This window comes from Danio rerio, chromosome 7 (assembly GCF_049306965.1).
Source record: "Danio rerio strain Tuebingen ecotype United States chromosome 7, GRCz12tu, whole genome shotgun sequence".
Classification (NCBI taxonomy): domain Eukaryota; kingdom Metazoa; phylum Chordata; class Actinopteri; order Cypriniformes; family Danionidae; genus Danio; species Danio rerio.
Window position 1 is genome coordinate 34,522,745 of NC_133182.1, and position 16,522 is coordinate 34,539,266.

General features: G+C 39.5%; 1 long non-coding RNA gene across 12 annotated transcripts in view; it reads left to right on the top strand.

Moving 5' to 3' along the window:
• Positions 1-16,522, top strand: part of LOC141375391 (uncharacterized) — a 74,980-nt gene that overhangs the window by 12,686 nt on the left and 45,772 nt on the right. For 2 of the 12 annotated variants that reach the window (XR_012383368.1, XR_012383372.1), the window contains exons 2-5: positions 2,482-2,635; positions 5,716-6,465; positions 8,464-8,633; positions 9,242-9,752. This is a non-coding gene — a long non-coding RNA (uncharacterized lncRNA). Of the gene's footprint in view, positions 1-2,481; positions 4,540-5,715; positions 6,466-8,463; positions 8,634-9,241; positions 9,753-16,522 lie in introns of those variants that run through there. The other 10 variants (XR_012383370.1, XR_012383371.1, XR_012383367.1 and 7 more) reach the window with 7 other exon arrangements.

The following is a 16,522-nucleotide window of genomic DNA, read 5'->3' on the forward strand; positions in this document are numbered from 1 at the left end:
AATTGATGATGTGATGATGCAGGTCATTATGGATTTGTCCAGATTCCCCCTGATTTTTCCAGGCTTCTGTTAGTCACTGTGGAGTCTGCCTTGATAACCTGAAGGCTTATGGCCTTAAGGCTTATTATGTAGTAGAATATATGTAGACTTAAACTTTGTGTGCTGTTGGGGAGGTTTTCATCCCCTCTGGAGTGGTTTTTATGATATATTTGGCCACAATTTTCTCTGTTTCTTAGTAAATGCAGTGATTTTTAGTGACACATTTTACTTTGACCTGTATATTTTAGGAAAATGCTCTTGAATTTTTCACAAACTCAGCAATTTAGTCTGGGCAAATTGACTACCATTTTGTTATGTTGGTGGCTTTCCATTTTTTGTTTTATTTTTTGCCCCATTAACATCCATTAGAAAAAATATTTTTTAATTGTAAAGCCATGACACAATATAAACGTTCATTCTTTATTGTTGGTGCTTTTCCCTGCTTGGAACAGGTCAAACTTCTGGTCAGTTACAGTACAAAAAATGCTTAGTTTCTGTCTTTTATATGGAGTGTGTGTAAAAGAGAGTATGTGTAAGAGAGATCTTTGCACACTTCAATATTGAGGTAAAGTTATTTTAATATTCATTCGTTCATTGGCAACTTCTGACATGCTCCCTATAGTGTTTACTATGGTAATTTGAATATTCAGTCTAAAATCAAATGCAAGTATGACTTCAAAACAACATTAGCACTGCTTATTTGGCTGTAAATCATGTTGCACAATCATAGTCATTGCCTGATAATGTGATTTCGCTATTTATATTTTGGAAGTAATAATTTTCTGAAATTAAATTATTAAGGAGAAAGTCTGAATGTGCGAAAATAAAACCAATTTTTCCTAAATTGATGATGTGATGTTGCAGGTCACCTTGATGGATTTTTCCAGATTCCTCCTGATTTTTCCAGGTAGTTGTTAGTAACTGGAGTTGGCAATGATAGCCTGAAAGCTTCTTATGTAGTAGAATATACATAGACTTAAACCTTGTGTGCTGTTGGGGATGTTTTCAGGATTTATTTGGCCACAATTTTCTCTGTGTTTCAGCAAATGCAATTATTTTTAATGACATCTTATTTTGACTTGTTTTAGGAAAATGCTCTTAAATTTAACATCCATTATAACAATATTTCTTGATTGTAAAGCCATGACACCATATAATCGTGCATTTTTTATTGTTAGTGTTTTTCCCTGCTGGAAACAGGTAACATTTGTCATCTGATACAGTGCAGAAAACCTTAATTTCAGTTTTTTATGGAGTGTGTGAGAGAGCATGTGTAAGAGAGATCTTTGCACACTTCAATCTTGAGGTAAAGTTGGTTTTATATTTGCACATTTATTCAGTGACAACTTGTGACATGCTCCCTATATTGTTTACCATGGTAATTTGAATATTTGGTCTGAAATCACATGCTAGTATATGACTTCAAAACAACATTAGCACTAATTGTTTGACTGTGAGAAATGTACATTGATAGTCATTGCCTGATAATGTGATTTCACTTTTTAGAGTTTGCAAACAATACTTTTCTGAAATGATATTATTAAGGAGAAAGTCTAATTGTGCGAAAATAAAACCAATCTTTCCTAAATTGATGATGTGATGATGCAGGTCACCTTGATAGATTTCTCCAGATTTTTCCAGGCTGTTTTTAGTAACTGGAGTCTGCACTGATAGCCTGAAACTTATGGCCTGAAGGCTTAAGCCTTGTGTGCTGTTGGGTATGTTTTCATCCACTCTGGGGTAATTTTTAGGATTTATTTGGCCACAATTTCCTCTGTTTCTCAGCAAATGCAGTGATTTTTAGTGACATCTTATTTTGACATGTATATTTTAGGAAAATGCTCTTGAATTTTTCACAAACTCAACAATATAGTCTGGGCAAATTGACTACTATTTTTTTTATGTTGGTGGCTTTTCATGTTTTTTTTCCCCATTAACCTCCAGTAGAAAAGAATTATTTGATTGTAAAGCCATGACACCATATAATCATGTATTGTTTATTGTTGGTGCTTTTCTCTGCTCAGAACAGGTAAAATTTGTCATCAGTGACGCTGCAGAAAACCTTAATTTTTAAATTTTTTTCATGGAGTGTGAGAGAGTATGTGTAAGAGAGATCTTTGCACACTTCAATATTGAGGTAAAGTTGGTTTTATATTTGCACATTGGTTCAGTGGCAACCTCTGACATGCTCCCTATATTGTTTACCATGGTAGTTTGAATATTCGGTCTGAAATCACATGCTAGTATATGACTTCAAAACAACATTAGCACTGTTTATTTGTCTGTGATAAATGTTGTACTTTGATAATCATTGTCTGATAATGTGATTTCGCTATTTATATTTTGCAAGTAATACTTTTCTGAAATGAAATTATTAAGGAGAAAGTATGAATGTGCGAAAATAAAACCAATCTTTCTTAAATTGATGATGTGATGTTGCAGGTCACCTTGATGGATTTCTCCAGATTCCTCCTGATTTTTCCAGACTGTTTTTAGTAACTGAAGTCTGCAATGATAGCCTGAAAGCTTATGGCCTGAAGGCTTGTTATAGACTTAAGCCTTGTGTGCTGTTGGGTATGTTTTCATCCACTCTAAGGTAATTTTTAGAAATTATTTGGCCACAATTTCCTCTGTTTCTCAGCAAATGCTATGCTTTTTAGTTACATCTTATTTTGACATGTATATTTTAGGTAAATGCTCTTGAATTTTTTACAAACTCAACAATATTGTCTGGGCTACCCTTTCAGTTTGTTGGTGTCTATGTTGGTGTTTTTCTTTTGCCCCATTGACTTCCATTATAAAAGCATTTTTTGATTGTAAATCCATGACACAATTTAATTGTTTACTTTTTATTGGCAGTGTTTTTTAGGGTGATCTTTTAGTATTTTCTTATTCTTTTGTCATATTTAATAATGCTCACTTTTTAAGTCTTCATTTATTGATGTACTTCAGTTTTTTTTTCATATTTGTGGTGCCTTTAAAAAAACTTTATATACTTTATATATTGCGATTTCTCATTTCTATTAGATTTGTCAAGTAATTTTTCAATTTCTTTATACGTCAGATTCAACTTGTTTGCTGTAATGCTGTTGCAGTTTTTGGATTATTTTTATTTTTGTATTTTTTATTTTTCACACTTAAGTTTCAAAACATGTTTAAACAATTATGGTTATACTTTCTGTGTAAACACCCAATGCAAGAAACTTTAGAAGCGGTGAAATAATAGATATTTAGGCACAGGACTAGGGCTGGACAATATAGTGTTTCAGCATCGATATCGCAATGTAGTAATTTGCAATAGTCACATCGCAGGATATACAATGTTGAGCCTGGCCGATCATTTTTCATTTTCATGTGTTTTTTTAGGCCTGTGACTAATGATTTTAAACAGATTTAAGCATAAGAGATTGTACTGTTTGTAACTTTAAAAATTTAAAGTTAATTTTAATAATTTTGATTAATTTTATTGAATTTTTATTACTTAATTACTGTACCTGGTGGCTCAGTGGTTGGCACCGTCGCCTCACAGCAAGAAGGTTGCTGGTTCGAGTCTGTTGGGTCAGTTGGGATTTCTATGTGGAATTTACATGTTCTCCCCGTGTTGGTGTGGGTTTCCTCCAGGGTGCTCCGGTTTCCCCCACAGTCCAAACGTGTGCTATAAAGTGAATTGAATAAACTAAATTGATCATAGTGTATATGTGTGTGAATGGATGGGTGTTTCCCAGTAATGGGTTGAGGCCGGAAGGGCATCCGCTGCTTAAAACATATGCTGGAATAGTTGGCTGTTCATTCCTGTTACATGCCCAGTTATTTGTTTATTTATTTTTGCTATTTTGTCACCTTCTACAATTTTGTACTCATTTTGTTTTAAGTAGGTTTCTTTGCATCTGCAGATCATTGACGCTGCAGCTCTTTCAAGGTGGGGACTTGAGCAGCCCTTTAGAAGTGGCGTTGTGCTCCCTTTGTGTTCAGTCTTAGTTTTGTTGTGATTCCTTCCATACTTATTTTGTTTGTTTATCTTATTTCCTCTGGAGCAGGCATGTTCAAGCAAAGTTTAATACCAATTCCATTCAGTCACACATGGACTAGCTAATCAAGCTCTTACTAGGCCTTCTAAAAACATTTTTGCAAGTGTGTTGAGGCTAATTTTAGCTAAAATCTGCAGGACACCGGCCCTCCAGGGCCGCGTTTGGACACCCCTGCTCTAGACCAATCCATTAGTTTTTTTCCCTAGTTTGTGTTATAGTTGGCTGTAACAATTCCTCTGTGGCGACCCCTGATAAATAAGGCATTAAGCCGCAGGGAATATAAAGTATTACTGTACCTGAATACTCTTAGACTTGAAAAATGATAAACGTCATTTCATTTGTATGTTTTTTTATTGCATTGATCTGTTCTTGTAGATAGTTAATTATGTTTTATGCAGATGCACTTCGCAGAATCATCCCAATCAGTTGAAAATGAATAATTCTTTCAAAGTAGAGAAATTCATGTCATCTGGTAAATATTTTGTGAATATTTATTGAAGAATAAAAAATATTGCAATGTTCTATTTTCCAGTTTACTGTGTAGGGCTGCTCGATATTGGAAAAAACTGACATTACATACATATGGCGATGTTGAGTATAGTTTTAACAGGTGAAATGAAAAGCTCTATTTGGAAAGAATTAATAATTTATAATTTCTGATGACAATAGGAGGATTTTGTAGTGGAGCACATCTGCATAAAATGTAATAAACAATCACATGATAAATACATTAAAGCAAAGTTACAAATGAAAAAAATGCTTTATGGTTTTTCAGGGAGTCTAATAAATTTAAGAACATTATATATACAATGAATAATAATCAGTGTTTTTATTTTAAATTTAATAAATCAATTTGATTTACCTGAATACTATAAAACTCCCAGATTTTTTTTTTGTAACTTTACTTTAATGTATTTATCATGTGATTGTTTATTACATTTTATGCAGATGTGCTCCACTACAAAATTATCCTATTGTCATTAGAAATTATCCTAAAATTATGAATTCTTTCCAAATTTTCGCCGGATCTTTTTCACTTTACATGCATTTTTTTTGAAAGTCACAAAGTTTACTGTTTGTAACCTTGTGTTTTACTGAATTAATACAATACAGGCTTGTGGTGTTATTTTACATTAGATTTTTTTAACCCTATACCTGAATACTATTTGGCTGCCCTGAAAGTTTATTACACTTATTCCTCACTTACCTAACTTATCTTTGCTTTCAATTTGTTTAATACAGTTTAAGTATAATTACCTTCACTACAGAATTATCCCAATCAATTTAATTTAATACAATTTTTTCCAAATTGTCATTTTTAAGTTTTGTAGCAAACATATTTTAATATTTATCGCAGAACAACTCAATGTCAGATTTTATCGTGCAGCCCTACTTTGCAATCAAAAAGTGTGGTTTTAGTGAAAGTCGATGGGGCAAAAACCCAATGAAAGTCTAGTTAATTTAAACAGTCAACAAGGGTTAAAGGGACAGTTCAAAATGAAAATAGTCATTTATTCAGCCTGTTTTTTTTTTTTTTCAAACTTGTTAAAGTTTTATTATTATGTTAGGCTTAAAGTAGTTCAGTTCATTTATGTTGAGCTCTGTAAGAAGCCATTATGTTAATTGGTTTGTGTGTTTTTTTTCTCAGCAGGTGTGTTTCATTGGGTGATGTCCACGATGATTTACCCCCGTGACGAGGCTCTAGAGTGGATGATGCAGGATGAAAACATGCTGACTACAACACTAAATCGCGGTGATCGATTTGGAGACGCTGCGAGGGGAACATGCTCAACTCCTCAAAACCATTCTGGACTGCAGTCAACCAGCCGGAGCGCAGGAGAAATCCAGACTGCTGCTGGAGGACCTGGAGGAGGACGTTGAGCTGGGCCTGGGAGAAGCACAGCGGAAACAGGAGCGCAGGAGAAATCCAGACTGCTGCTAGAGGACCTGGAGGAGGACGTTGAGCTGGGCCTGGGAGAAGCACAGCAGAAACAGAAGCGCAGGAGAAATCCACACTGCTGCTGGAGGACCTGGAGGAGGACGTTGAGCTGGGCCTGGGAGAAGCACAGCGGTAACAGGAGCGCAGGAGAAATCCAGACTGCTGCTGGAGGACCTGGAGGAGGACATTGAGCTGGGCCTGGGAGAAGCACAGCGGAAACAGGAGCGCAGGAGAAATCCACACTGCTGCTGGAGGACCTGGAGGAGGACATTGAGCTGGGCCTGGGAGAAGCACAGCGGAAACAGGAGCGCAGGAGGAATCCAGACTGCTGCTGAAGGACCTGGAGGAGGACATTGAGTTGGGCCTGGGAGAAGCACAGCGGAAACAGGAGCGCAGGAGGAATCCAGACTGCTGCTGGAGGACCTGGAGGACATTAAGCTGGGCCTGGGAGAAGCACAGGTAAAACAAATGCGCACATACACAGTGCTCTCATGATTATGAATTTTGGCTGATGATTAATTCAGTGAGAAATAAGTGTGATTATGCACCTGTCATAAAATTTAGCGTTGACAATTAATTGTCTATTTTGGGGCCCATCCATAAATCCAATATACAGTTAGGTCCATAAATATTTGAACATCGACGCAATTCTAACCTTTTTGGCTCGATACACTAACACATGGATTTAAAATTAAATTGACAAGATGTTCTTTAACTGCAGACTGGCAGCTTTAATAGGACGATATTTGCTTCCAAATCAGGTGAACGCTGTAGGAAATATATCAGTTTGCATATGCGTCCCACTTTTTAAGGGACCAAATGTAATTGGACAGGATAATTATCATAAACCAAACTTTCACTTATTAGTACTTGGTGGCAAATCCTTCGCAGTCAATTACAGCCTGAAGTCTGCAATGCATAGACATCACCAGACGCTGGGTTTCATTCCTGGTGGTGCTCTGCCAGGCCTCTACTGCATCTGTGTAGTGATAATTGGATTTATAACAAATATTAACGTCAATATTTTGGTATTGATAATAATATTGATATATTAGCCTCACATGGGGCACCATTTAATGTAGTTATAATTGCATTAATCAAATATTGACATCAATATTTTTGTATTAAGATTAATATTGATATTTTGGCCTCGCACCATGAAGTAAATAACAGATAAATAACTCCTTTTAACAAGACAAAACATTGCTATCGCTCTGATACAAGTTTTATTTATGGATAAAATTAGCATAGTATTGCAGTGTTTGTGTGTTTTGTGTTTGTCTGACAAAATTAGTCTTACCAAAATGTAAATATTTTAAACAAGCTGAAGCTGATTGGTCAATTCTTGTTAAGTGACTCGTGGTGCACTTGTGTCGTGGTGCACGACTGCGTCATGCCACTTGTGCGCTCAAGACGTGCATCTCCATTGGAAACAACAGACTTTTGCAAACTCTAGAAATGCGCAAAATGCGAACGCTCCCTAAAAAGCCGCTGTCATTTGCGATCTCTATCAGTTGATCTTCTTGCAAAGACATGGTGCATTCACCAGATTTTTTTGACAAATGGCTTGCGAATCTATTTCTTGGCAGTTTGTGGGTCGTTCACTGGGCCCCCTTAGCAAAGATACTTTCTAAAGAGGTCTAACTTTTACTCACTTTGCTGTTAGTGGGTTACATTTGGACGCTCAAGTGACCAAGGTGTAAGCGAGAGAATACGGTCATTTTTCAAAATATTCAAAATTATTATTTCAAAATAAAAGACCGTTCAGACTTGGATAATGAATAAAATGGAAATAATTAATTATTTTTTCCTAATTGTCCACTGCTACGAAATTTTTTAAATGACGCAATCTGAAAGAGAAAATATTATCGGATGTACTGTGAAAATTTCCTTTTGCCTTTAAATATCTGTTTAATTTTTTTTTTAAAAAGAATAAATATTTAACTGAAGAGTGAATTATTTTGCCCTTAATTGTATGTGTATGTATGCTAATTTATTAATTTATTGATCTATTATACTAATAGACCTTTTCACATTTCCAGGTTTCTCTGTAGTGGAAGTCACCACTGATAAGTAAACATAGAAGGCATGGTATAGAAATATTAATTTTTTTTACAATCCTATTTCCTGAAATAAGAAAATCTCCACACGTGTTATCAAGATTTTCAGAAAAAGGAATATTTGTGTGAGAAGAGAGAATAACATCAAATTTGCTGGCCTGCTAATAGACAATGCATTATAAACGCCTTTCACAATCTGTAATTTGTTTTTTGTATTGTCATACAAAGATAATATAATAGATATGTAAATACATACAAATTTAAAACAATCTAAATAACAGAAACTAAAGAATTTAAGATGCTGATGATTGTATCATGACATTAATTATAAAAAAATCCATTATACTGGAAATACAGTTTTTATGTATACATAATGCAAATGTCTGTGTGTTGTCAGATCATCAGCAAGTTGGCAGAACCAGTCGCTGCGGTAAAAGCTGGACAACACCTAACACAAACTGCAGAAGAGCAAACACAGCATTGCAAAGCTGGAGGAGGAGAAGCACCTGGAGTTCATAAAACAGATTGCGCTGATCAGGTAGCTGATGTGCAATTGATTCTGCACTGGTTGGTCAAGTGCCTCACACCGTGCCCTCGCAAAACATGCGACGCAAGCTAAACATGTGTCGCAAAAATAGAAACGGTGTCTTAAATCAAAATGTCACGAAAATTATGAAAATGTCAAGTGTGGACCAAAACATGCGACACAAGCTAATCATGTGTCGCAGAAATAGAAACGGTGTCTAAAATCGAAATGTCACGAAAAAAATCGAAAATGTCAAGTGTGAACCAAAACATGCGACGCAAGCTAATCATGTGTCGCAGAAATAGAAACGGTGTCTAAAATCGAAATGTCACAAATAAAATCGAAAATGTGAAGTGCACGCAAAACATGCGACGCAAGCTAAACATGTGTCGCAGAAATAGAAACGGCCGCGTTGCCGTATCGTGCAAAGTTAGGACACAAAGCTAGGGTGCTCTGATCGGTCAGGTTGCCTTGTGTGCTCTGACTGGTCAGTTGGACCCTGGGTCCTCTGGTTGGTCAGGTGGCCGTATGTGCGCTTATTAATCTGAAAGCTGATGTGCTCTTCATGGGCCGTACGTGCGCTGATTAATCTGAAAGCTGGTGTGCTCTCTTGATCGACTGGTTGGCCTGGGGTGCTCTGATTGGTCAGGAGGCAGCTGTGTGCACTGGCTGGTCAAGTGCCTTACACCGTGCCCTCGCAAAACATGCGACGCAAGCTAAACATGTGTCGCAAAAATAGAAACGATGTCTAAAATCTAAATGTCACGAAAAAAACGAAAATGTCAAGTGTGCACGCAAAACATGCGACGCAAGCTAATCATGTGTCGCAGAAATAGAAATGGTGTCTAAAATCTAAATGTCACGAATAAAATCGAAAATGTGAAGTGCACGCAAAACATGTGACACAAGCTAAACATGTGTCGCAGAAATAGAAACGGTGTCTAAAATCGAAATGTCACGAAAAAAATCGAAAATGTCAAGTGTGCACCAAAACATGCGACGCAAGCTAATCATGTGTCGCAGAAATAGAAACGGTGTCTAAAATCGAAATGTCACAAAAACAATCTAAAATTTGAAGTGCACGCAAAACATGCGACGCAAGCTAAACATGCGTTGCAAAAATAGAAACGGTGTCTAAAATCGAAATGTCACAAATAAAATCGAAAATGTGAAGTGCACGCAAAACATGCGACGCAAGCTAAACATGTGTCGCAGAAATAGAAACGGCCGCGTTGCCGTATCGTGCAAAGTTAGGACACAAAGCTAGGGTGCTCTGATCGGTCAGGTTGCCTTGTGTGCTCTGACTGGTCAGTTGGACCCTGGGTCCTCTGGTTGGTCAGGTGGCCGTATGTGCGCTTATTAATCTGAAAGCTGATGTGCTCTTCATGGGCCGTACGTGCGCTGATTAATCTGAAAGCTGGTGTGCTCTCTTGATCGACTGGTTGGCCTGGGGTGCTCTGATTGGTCAGGAGGCAGCTGTGTGCACTGGCTGGTCAAGTGCCTTACACCGTGCCCTCGCAAAACATGCGACGCAAGCTAAACATGTGTCGCAAAAATAGAAACGATGTCTAAAATCTAAATGTCACGAAAAAAACGAAAATGTCAAGTGTGCACGCAAAACATGCGACGCAAGCTAATCATGTGTCGCAGAAATAGAAATGGTGTCTAAAATCTAAATGTCACGAATAAAATCGAAAATGTGAAGTGCACGCAAAACATGTGACACAAGCTAAACATGTGTCGCAGAAATAGAAACGGTGTCTAAAATCGAAATGTCACGAAAAAAATCGAAAATGTCAAGTGTGCACCAAAACATGCGACGCAAGCTAATCATGTGTCGCAGAAATAGAAACGCTGTCTAAAATCGAAATGTCACAAAAACAATCTTAAATTTGAAGTGCACGCAAAACATGCGACGCAAGCTAAACATGCGTTGCAAAAATAGAAACGGTGTCTAAAATCGAAATGTCACGAATAAAATCGAAAATGTGAAGTGCACGCAAAACATGTGACACAAGCTAAACATGTGTCGCAGAAATAGAAACGGTGTCTAAAATCGAAATGTCACGAAAAAAATCGAAAATGTCAAGTGTGCACCAAAACATGCGACGCAAGCTAATCATGTGTCGCAGAAATAGAAACGGTGTCTAAAATCGAAATGTCACAAAAACAATCTAAAATTTGAAGTGCACGCAAAACATGCGACGCAAGCTAAACATGCGTTGCAAAAATAGAAACGGTGTCTAAAATCGAAATGTCACAAATAAAATCGAAAATGTGAAGTGCACGCAAAACATGCGACGCAAGCTAAACATGTGTCGCAGAAATAGAAACGGCCGCGTTGCCGTATCGTGCAAAGTTAGGACACAAAGCTAGGGTGCTCTGATCGGTCAGGTTGCCTTGTGTGCTCTGACTGGTCAGTTGGACCCTGGGTCCTCTGGTTGGTCAGGTGGCCGTATGTGCGCTTATTAATCTGAAAGCTGATGTGCTCTTCATGGGCCGTACGTGCGCTGATTAATCTGAAAGCTGGTGTGCTCTCTTGATCGACTGGTTGGCCTGGGGTGCTCTGATTGGTCAGGAGGCAGCTGTGTGCACTGGCTGGTCAAGTGCCTTACACCGTGCCCTCGCAAAACATGCGACGCAAGCTAAACATGTGTCGCAAAAATAGAAACGATGTCTAAAATCTAAATGTCACGAAAAAAACGAAAATGTCAAGTGTGCACGCAAAACATGCGACGCAAGCTAATCATGTGTCGCAGAAATAGAAACGCTGTCTAAAATCGAAATGTCACAAAAACAATCTTAAATTTGAAGTGCACGCAAAACATGCGACGCAAGCTAAACATGCGTTGCAAAAATAGAAACGGTGTCTAAAATCGAAATGTCACAAATAAAATCGAAAATGTGAAGTGCACGCAAAACATGCGACGCAAGCTAAACATGTGTCGCAGAAATAGAAACGGCCGCGTTGCCGTATCGTGCAAAGTTAGGACACAAAGCTAGGGTGCTCTGATCGGTCAGGTTGCCTTGTGTGCTCTGACTGGTCAGTTGGACCCTGGGTCCTCTGGTTGGTCAGGTGGCCGTATGTGCGCTTATTAATCTGAAAGCTGATGTGCTCTTCATGGGCCGTACGTGCGCTGATTAATCTGAAAGCTGGTGTGCTCTCTTGATCGACTGGTTGGCCTGGGGTGCTCTGATTGGTCAGGAGGCAGCTGTGTGCACTGGCTGGTCAAGTGCCTTACACCGTGCCCTCGCAAAACATGCGACGCAAGCTAAACATGTGTCGCAAAAATAGAAACGATGTCTAAAATCTAAATGTCACGAAAAAAACGAAAATGTCAAGTGTGCACGCAAAACATGCGACGCAAGCTAATCATGTGTCGCAGAAATAGAAATGGTGTCTAAAATCTAAATGTCACGAATAAAATCGAAAATGTGAAGTGCACGCAAAACATGTGACACAAGCTAAACATGTGTCGCAGAAATAGAAACGGTGTCTAAAATCGAAATGTCACGAAAAAAATCGAAAATGTCAAGTGTGCACCAAAACATGCGACGCAAGCTAATCATGTGTCGCAGAAATAGAAACGGTGTCTAAAATCGAAATGTCACAAAAACAATCTAAAATTTGAAGTGCACGCAAAACATGCGACGCAAGCTAAACATGCGTTGCAAAAATAGAAACGGTGTCTAAAATCGAAATGTCACAAATAAAATCGAAAATGTGAAGTGCACGCAAAACATGCGACGCAAGCTAAACATGTGTCGCAGAAATAGAAACGGCCGCGTTGCCGTATCGTGCAAAGTTAGGACACAAAGCTAGGGTGCTCTGATCGGTCAGGTTGCCTTGTGTGCTCTGACTGGTCAGTTGGACCCTGGGTCCTCTGGTTGGTCAGGTGGCCGTATGTGCGCTTATTAATCTGAAAGCTGATGTGCTCTTCATGGGCCGTACGTGCGCTGATTAATCTGAAAGCTGGTGTGCTCTCTTGATCGACTGGTTGGCCTGGGGTGCTCTGATTGGTCAGGAGGCAGCTGTGTGCACTGGCTGGTCAAGTGCCTTACACCGTGCCCTCGCAAAACATGCGACGCAAGCTAAACATGTGTCGCAAAAATAGAAACGATGTCTAAAATCTAAATGTCACGAAAAAAACGAAAATGTCAAGTGTGCACGCAAAACATGCGACGCAAGCTAATCATGTGTCGCAGAAATAGAAATGGTGTCTAAAATCTAAATGTCACGAATAAAATCGAAAATGTGAAGTGCACGCAAAACATGTGACACAAGCTAAACATGTGTCGCAGAAATAGAAACGGTGTCTAAAATCGAAATGTCACGAAAAAAATCGAAAATGTCAAGTGTGCACCAAAACATGCGACGCAAGCTAATCATGTGTCGCAGAAATAGAAACGCTGTCTAAAATCGAAATGTCACAAAAACAATCTTAAATTTGAAGTGCACGCAAAACATGCGACGCAAGCTAAACATGCGTTGCAAAAATAGAAACGGTGTCTAAAATCGAAATGTCACAAATAAAATCGAAAATGTGAAGTGCACGCAAAACATGCGACGCAAGCTAAACATGTGTCGCAGAAATAGAAACGGCCGCGTTGCCGTATCGTGCAAAGTTAGGACACAAAGCTAGGGTGCTCTGATCGGTCAGGTTGCCTTGTGTGCTCTGACTGGTCAGTTGGACCCTGGGTCCTCTGGTTGGTCAGGTGGCCGTATGTGCGCTTATTAATCTGAAAGCTGATGTGCTCTTCATGGGCCGTACGTGCGCTGATTAATCTGAAAGCTGGTGTGCTCTCTTGATCGACTGGTTGGCCTGGGGTGCTCTGATTGGTCAGGAGGCAGCTGTGTGCACTGGCTGGTCAAGTGCCTTACACCGTGCCCTCGCAAAACATGCGACGCAAGCTAAACATGTGTCGCAAAAATAGAAACGATGTCTAAAATCTAAATGTCACGAAAAAAACGAAAATGTCAAGTGTGCACGCAAAACATGCGACGCAAGCTAATCATGTGTCGCAGAAATAGAAATGGTGTCTAAAATCTAAATGTCACGAATAAAATCGAAAATGTGAAGTGCACGCAAAACATGTGACACAAGCTAAACATGTGTCGCAGAAATAGAAACGGTGTCTAAAATCGAAATGTCACGAAAAAAATCGAAAATGTCAAGTGTGCACCAAAACATGCGACGCAAGCTAATCATGTGTCGCAGAAATAGAAACGGTGTCTAAAATCGAAATGTCACAAAAACAATCTAAAATTTGAAGTGCACGCAAAACATGCGACGCAAGCTAAACATGCGTTGCAAAAATAGAAACGGTGTCTAAAATCGAAATGTCACAAATAAAATCGAAAATGTGAAGTGCACGCAAAACATGCGACGCAAGCTAAACATGTGTCGCAGAAATAGAAACGGCCGCGTTGCCGTATCGTGCAAAGTTAGGACACAAAGCTAGGGTGCTCTGATCGGTCAGGTTGCCTTGTGTGCTCTGACTGGTCAGTTGGACCCTGGGTCCTCTGGTTGGTCAGGTGGCCGTATGTGCGCTTATTAATCTGAAAGCTGATGTGCTCTTCATGGGCCGTACGTGCGCTGATTAATCTGAAAGCTGGTGTGCTCTCTTGATCGACTGGTTGGCCTGGGGTGCTCTGATTGGTCAGGAGGCAGCTGTGTGCACTGGCTGGTCAAGTGCCTTACACCGTGCCCTCGCAAAACATGCGACGCAAGCTAAACATGTGTCGCAAAAATAGAAACGATGTCTAAAATCTAAATGTCACGAAAAAAACGAAAATGTCAAGTGTGCACGCAAAACATGCGACGCAAGCTAATCATGTGTCGCAGAAATAGAAATGGTGTCTAAAATCTAAATGTCACGAATAAAATCGAAAATGTGAAGTGCACGCAAAACATGTGACACAAGCTAAACATGTGTCGCAGAAATAGAAACGGTGTCTAAAATCGAAATGTCACGAAAAAAATCGAAAATGTCAAGTGTGCACCAAAACATGCGACGCAAGCTAATCATGTGTCGCAGAAATAGAAACGGTGTCTAAAATCGAAATGTCACAAAAACAATCTAAAATTTGAAGTGCACGCAAAACATGCGACGCAAGCTAAACATGCGTTGCAAAAATAGAAACGGTGTCTAAAATCGAAATGTCACAAATAAAATCGAAAATGTGAAGTGCACGCAAAACATGCGACGCAAGCTAAACATGTGTCGCAGAAATAGAAACGGCCGCGTTGCCGTATCGTGCAAAGTTAGGACACAAAGCTAGGGTGCTCTGATCGGTCAGGTTGCCTTGTGTGCTCTGACTGGTCAGTTGGACCCTGGGTCCTCTGGTTGGTCAGGTGGCCGTATGTGCGCTTATTAATCTGAAAGCTGATGTGCTCTTCATGGGCCGTACGTGCGCTGATTAATCTGAAAGCTGGTGTGCTCTCTTGATCGACTGGTTGGCCTGGGGTGCTCTGATTGGTCAGGAGGCAGCTGTGTGCACTGGCTGGTCAAGTGCCTTACACCGTGCCCTCGCAAAACATGCGACGCAAGCTAAACATGTGTCGCAAAAATAGAAACGATGTCTAAAATCTAAATGTCACGAAAAAAACGAAAATGTCAAGTGTGCACGCAAAACATGCGACGCAAGCTAATCATGTGTCGCAGAAATAGAAATGGTGTCTAAAATCTAAATGTCACGAATAAAATCGAAAATGTGAAGTGCACGCAAAACATGTGACACAAGCTAAACATGTGTTGCAGAAATAGAAACGGTGTCTAAAATCGAAATGTCACGAAAAAAATCGAAAATGTCAAGTGTGCACCAAAACATGCGACGCAAGCTAATCATGTGTCGCAGAAATAGAAACGGTGTCTAAAATCGAAATGTCACAAAAACTATCTAAAATTTGAAGTGCACGCAAAACATGCGACGCAAGCTAAACATGCGTTGCAAAAATAGAAACGGTGTCTAAAATCGAAATGTCACAAATAAAATCGAAAATGTGAAGTGCACGCAAAACATGCGACGCAAGCTAAACATGTGTCGCAGAAATAGAAACGGCCGCGTTGCCGTATCGTGCAAAGTTAGGACACAAAGCTAGGGTGCTCTGATCGGTCAGGTTGCCTTGTGTGCTCTGACTGGTCAGTTGGACCCTGGGTCCTCTGGTTGGTCAGGTGGCCGTATGTGCGCTTATTAATCTGAAAGCTGATGTGCTCTTCATGGGCCGTACGTGCGCTGATTAATCTGAAAGCTGGTGTGCTCTCTTGATCGACTGGTTGGCCTGGGGTGCTCTGATTGGTCAGGAGGCAGCTGTGTGCACTGGCTGGTCAAGTGCCTTACACCGTGCCCTCGCAAAACATGCGACGCAAGCTAAACATGTGTCGCAAAAATAGAAACGATGTCTAAAATCTAAATGTCACGAAAAAAACGAAAATGTCAAGTGTGCACGCAAAACATGCGACGCAAGCTAATCATGTGTCGCAGAAATAGAAATGGTGTCTAAAATCTAAATGTCACGAATAAAATCGAAAATGTGAAGTGCACGCAAAACATGTGACACAAGCTAAACATGTGTCGCAGAAATAGAAACGGTGTCTAAAATCGAAATGTCACGAAAAAAATCGAAAATGTCAAGTGTGCACCAAAACATGCGACGCAAGCTAATCATGTGTCGCAGAAATAGAAACGGTGTCTAAAATCGAAATGTCACAAAAACAATCTAAAATTTGAAGTGCACGCAAAACATGCGACGCAAGCTAAACATGCGTTGCAAAAATAGAAACGGTGTCTAAAATCGAAATGTCACAAATAAAATCGAAAATGTGAAGTGCACGCAAAACATGCGACGCAAGCTAAACATGTGTCGCAGAAATAGAAACGGCCGCGTTGCCGTATCGTGCAAAGTTAGGACACAAAGCTAGGGTGCTC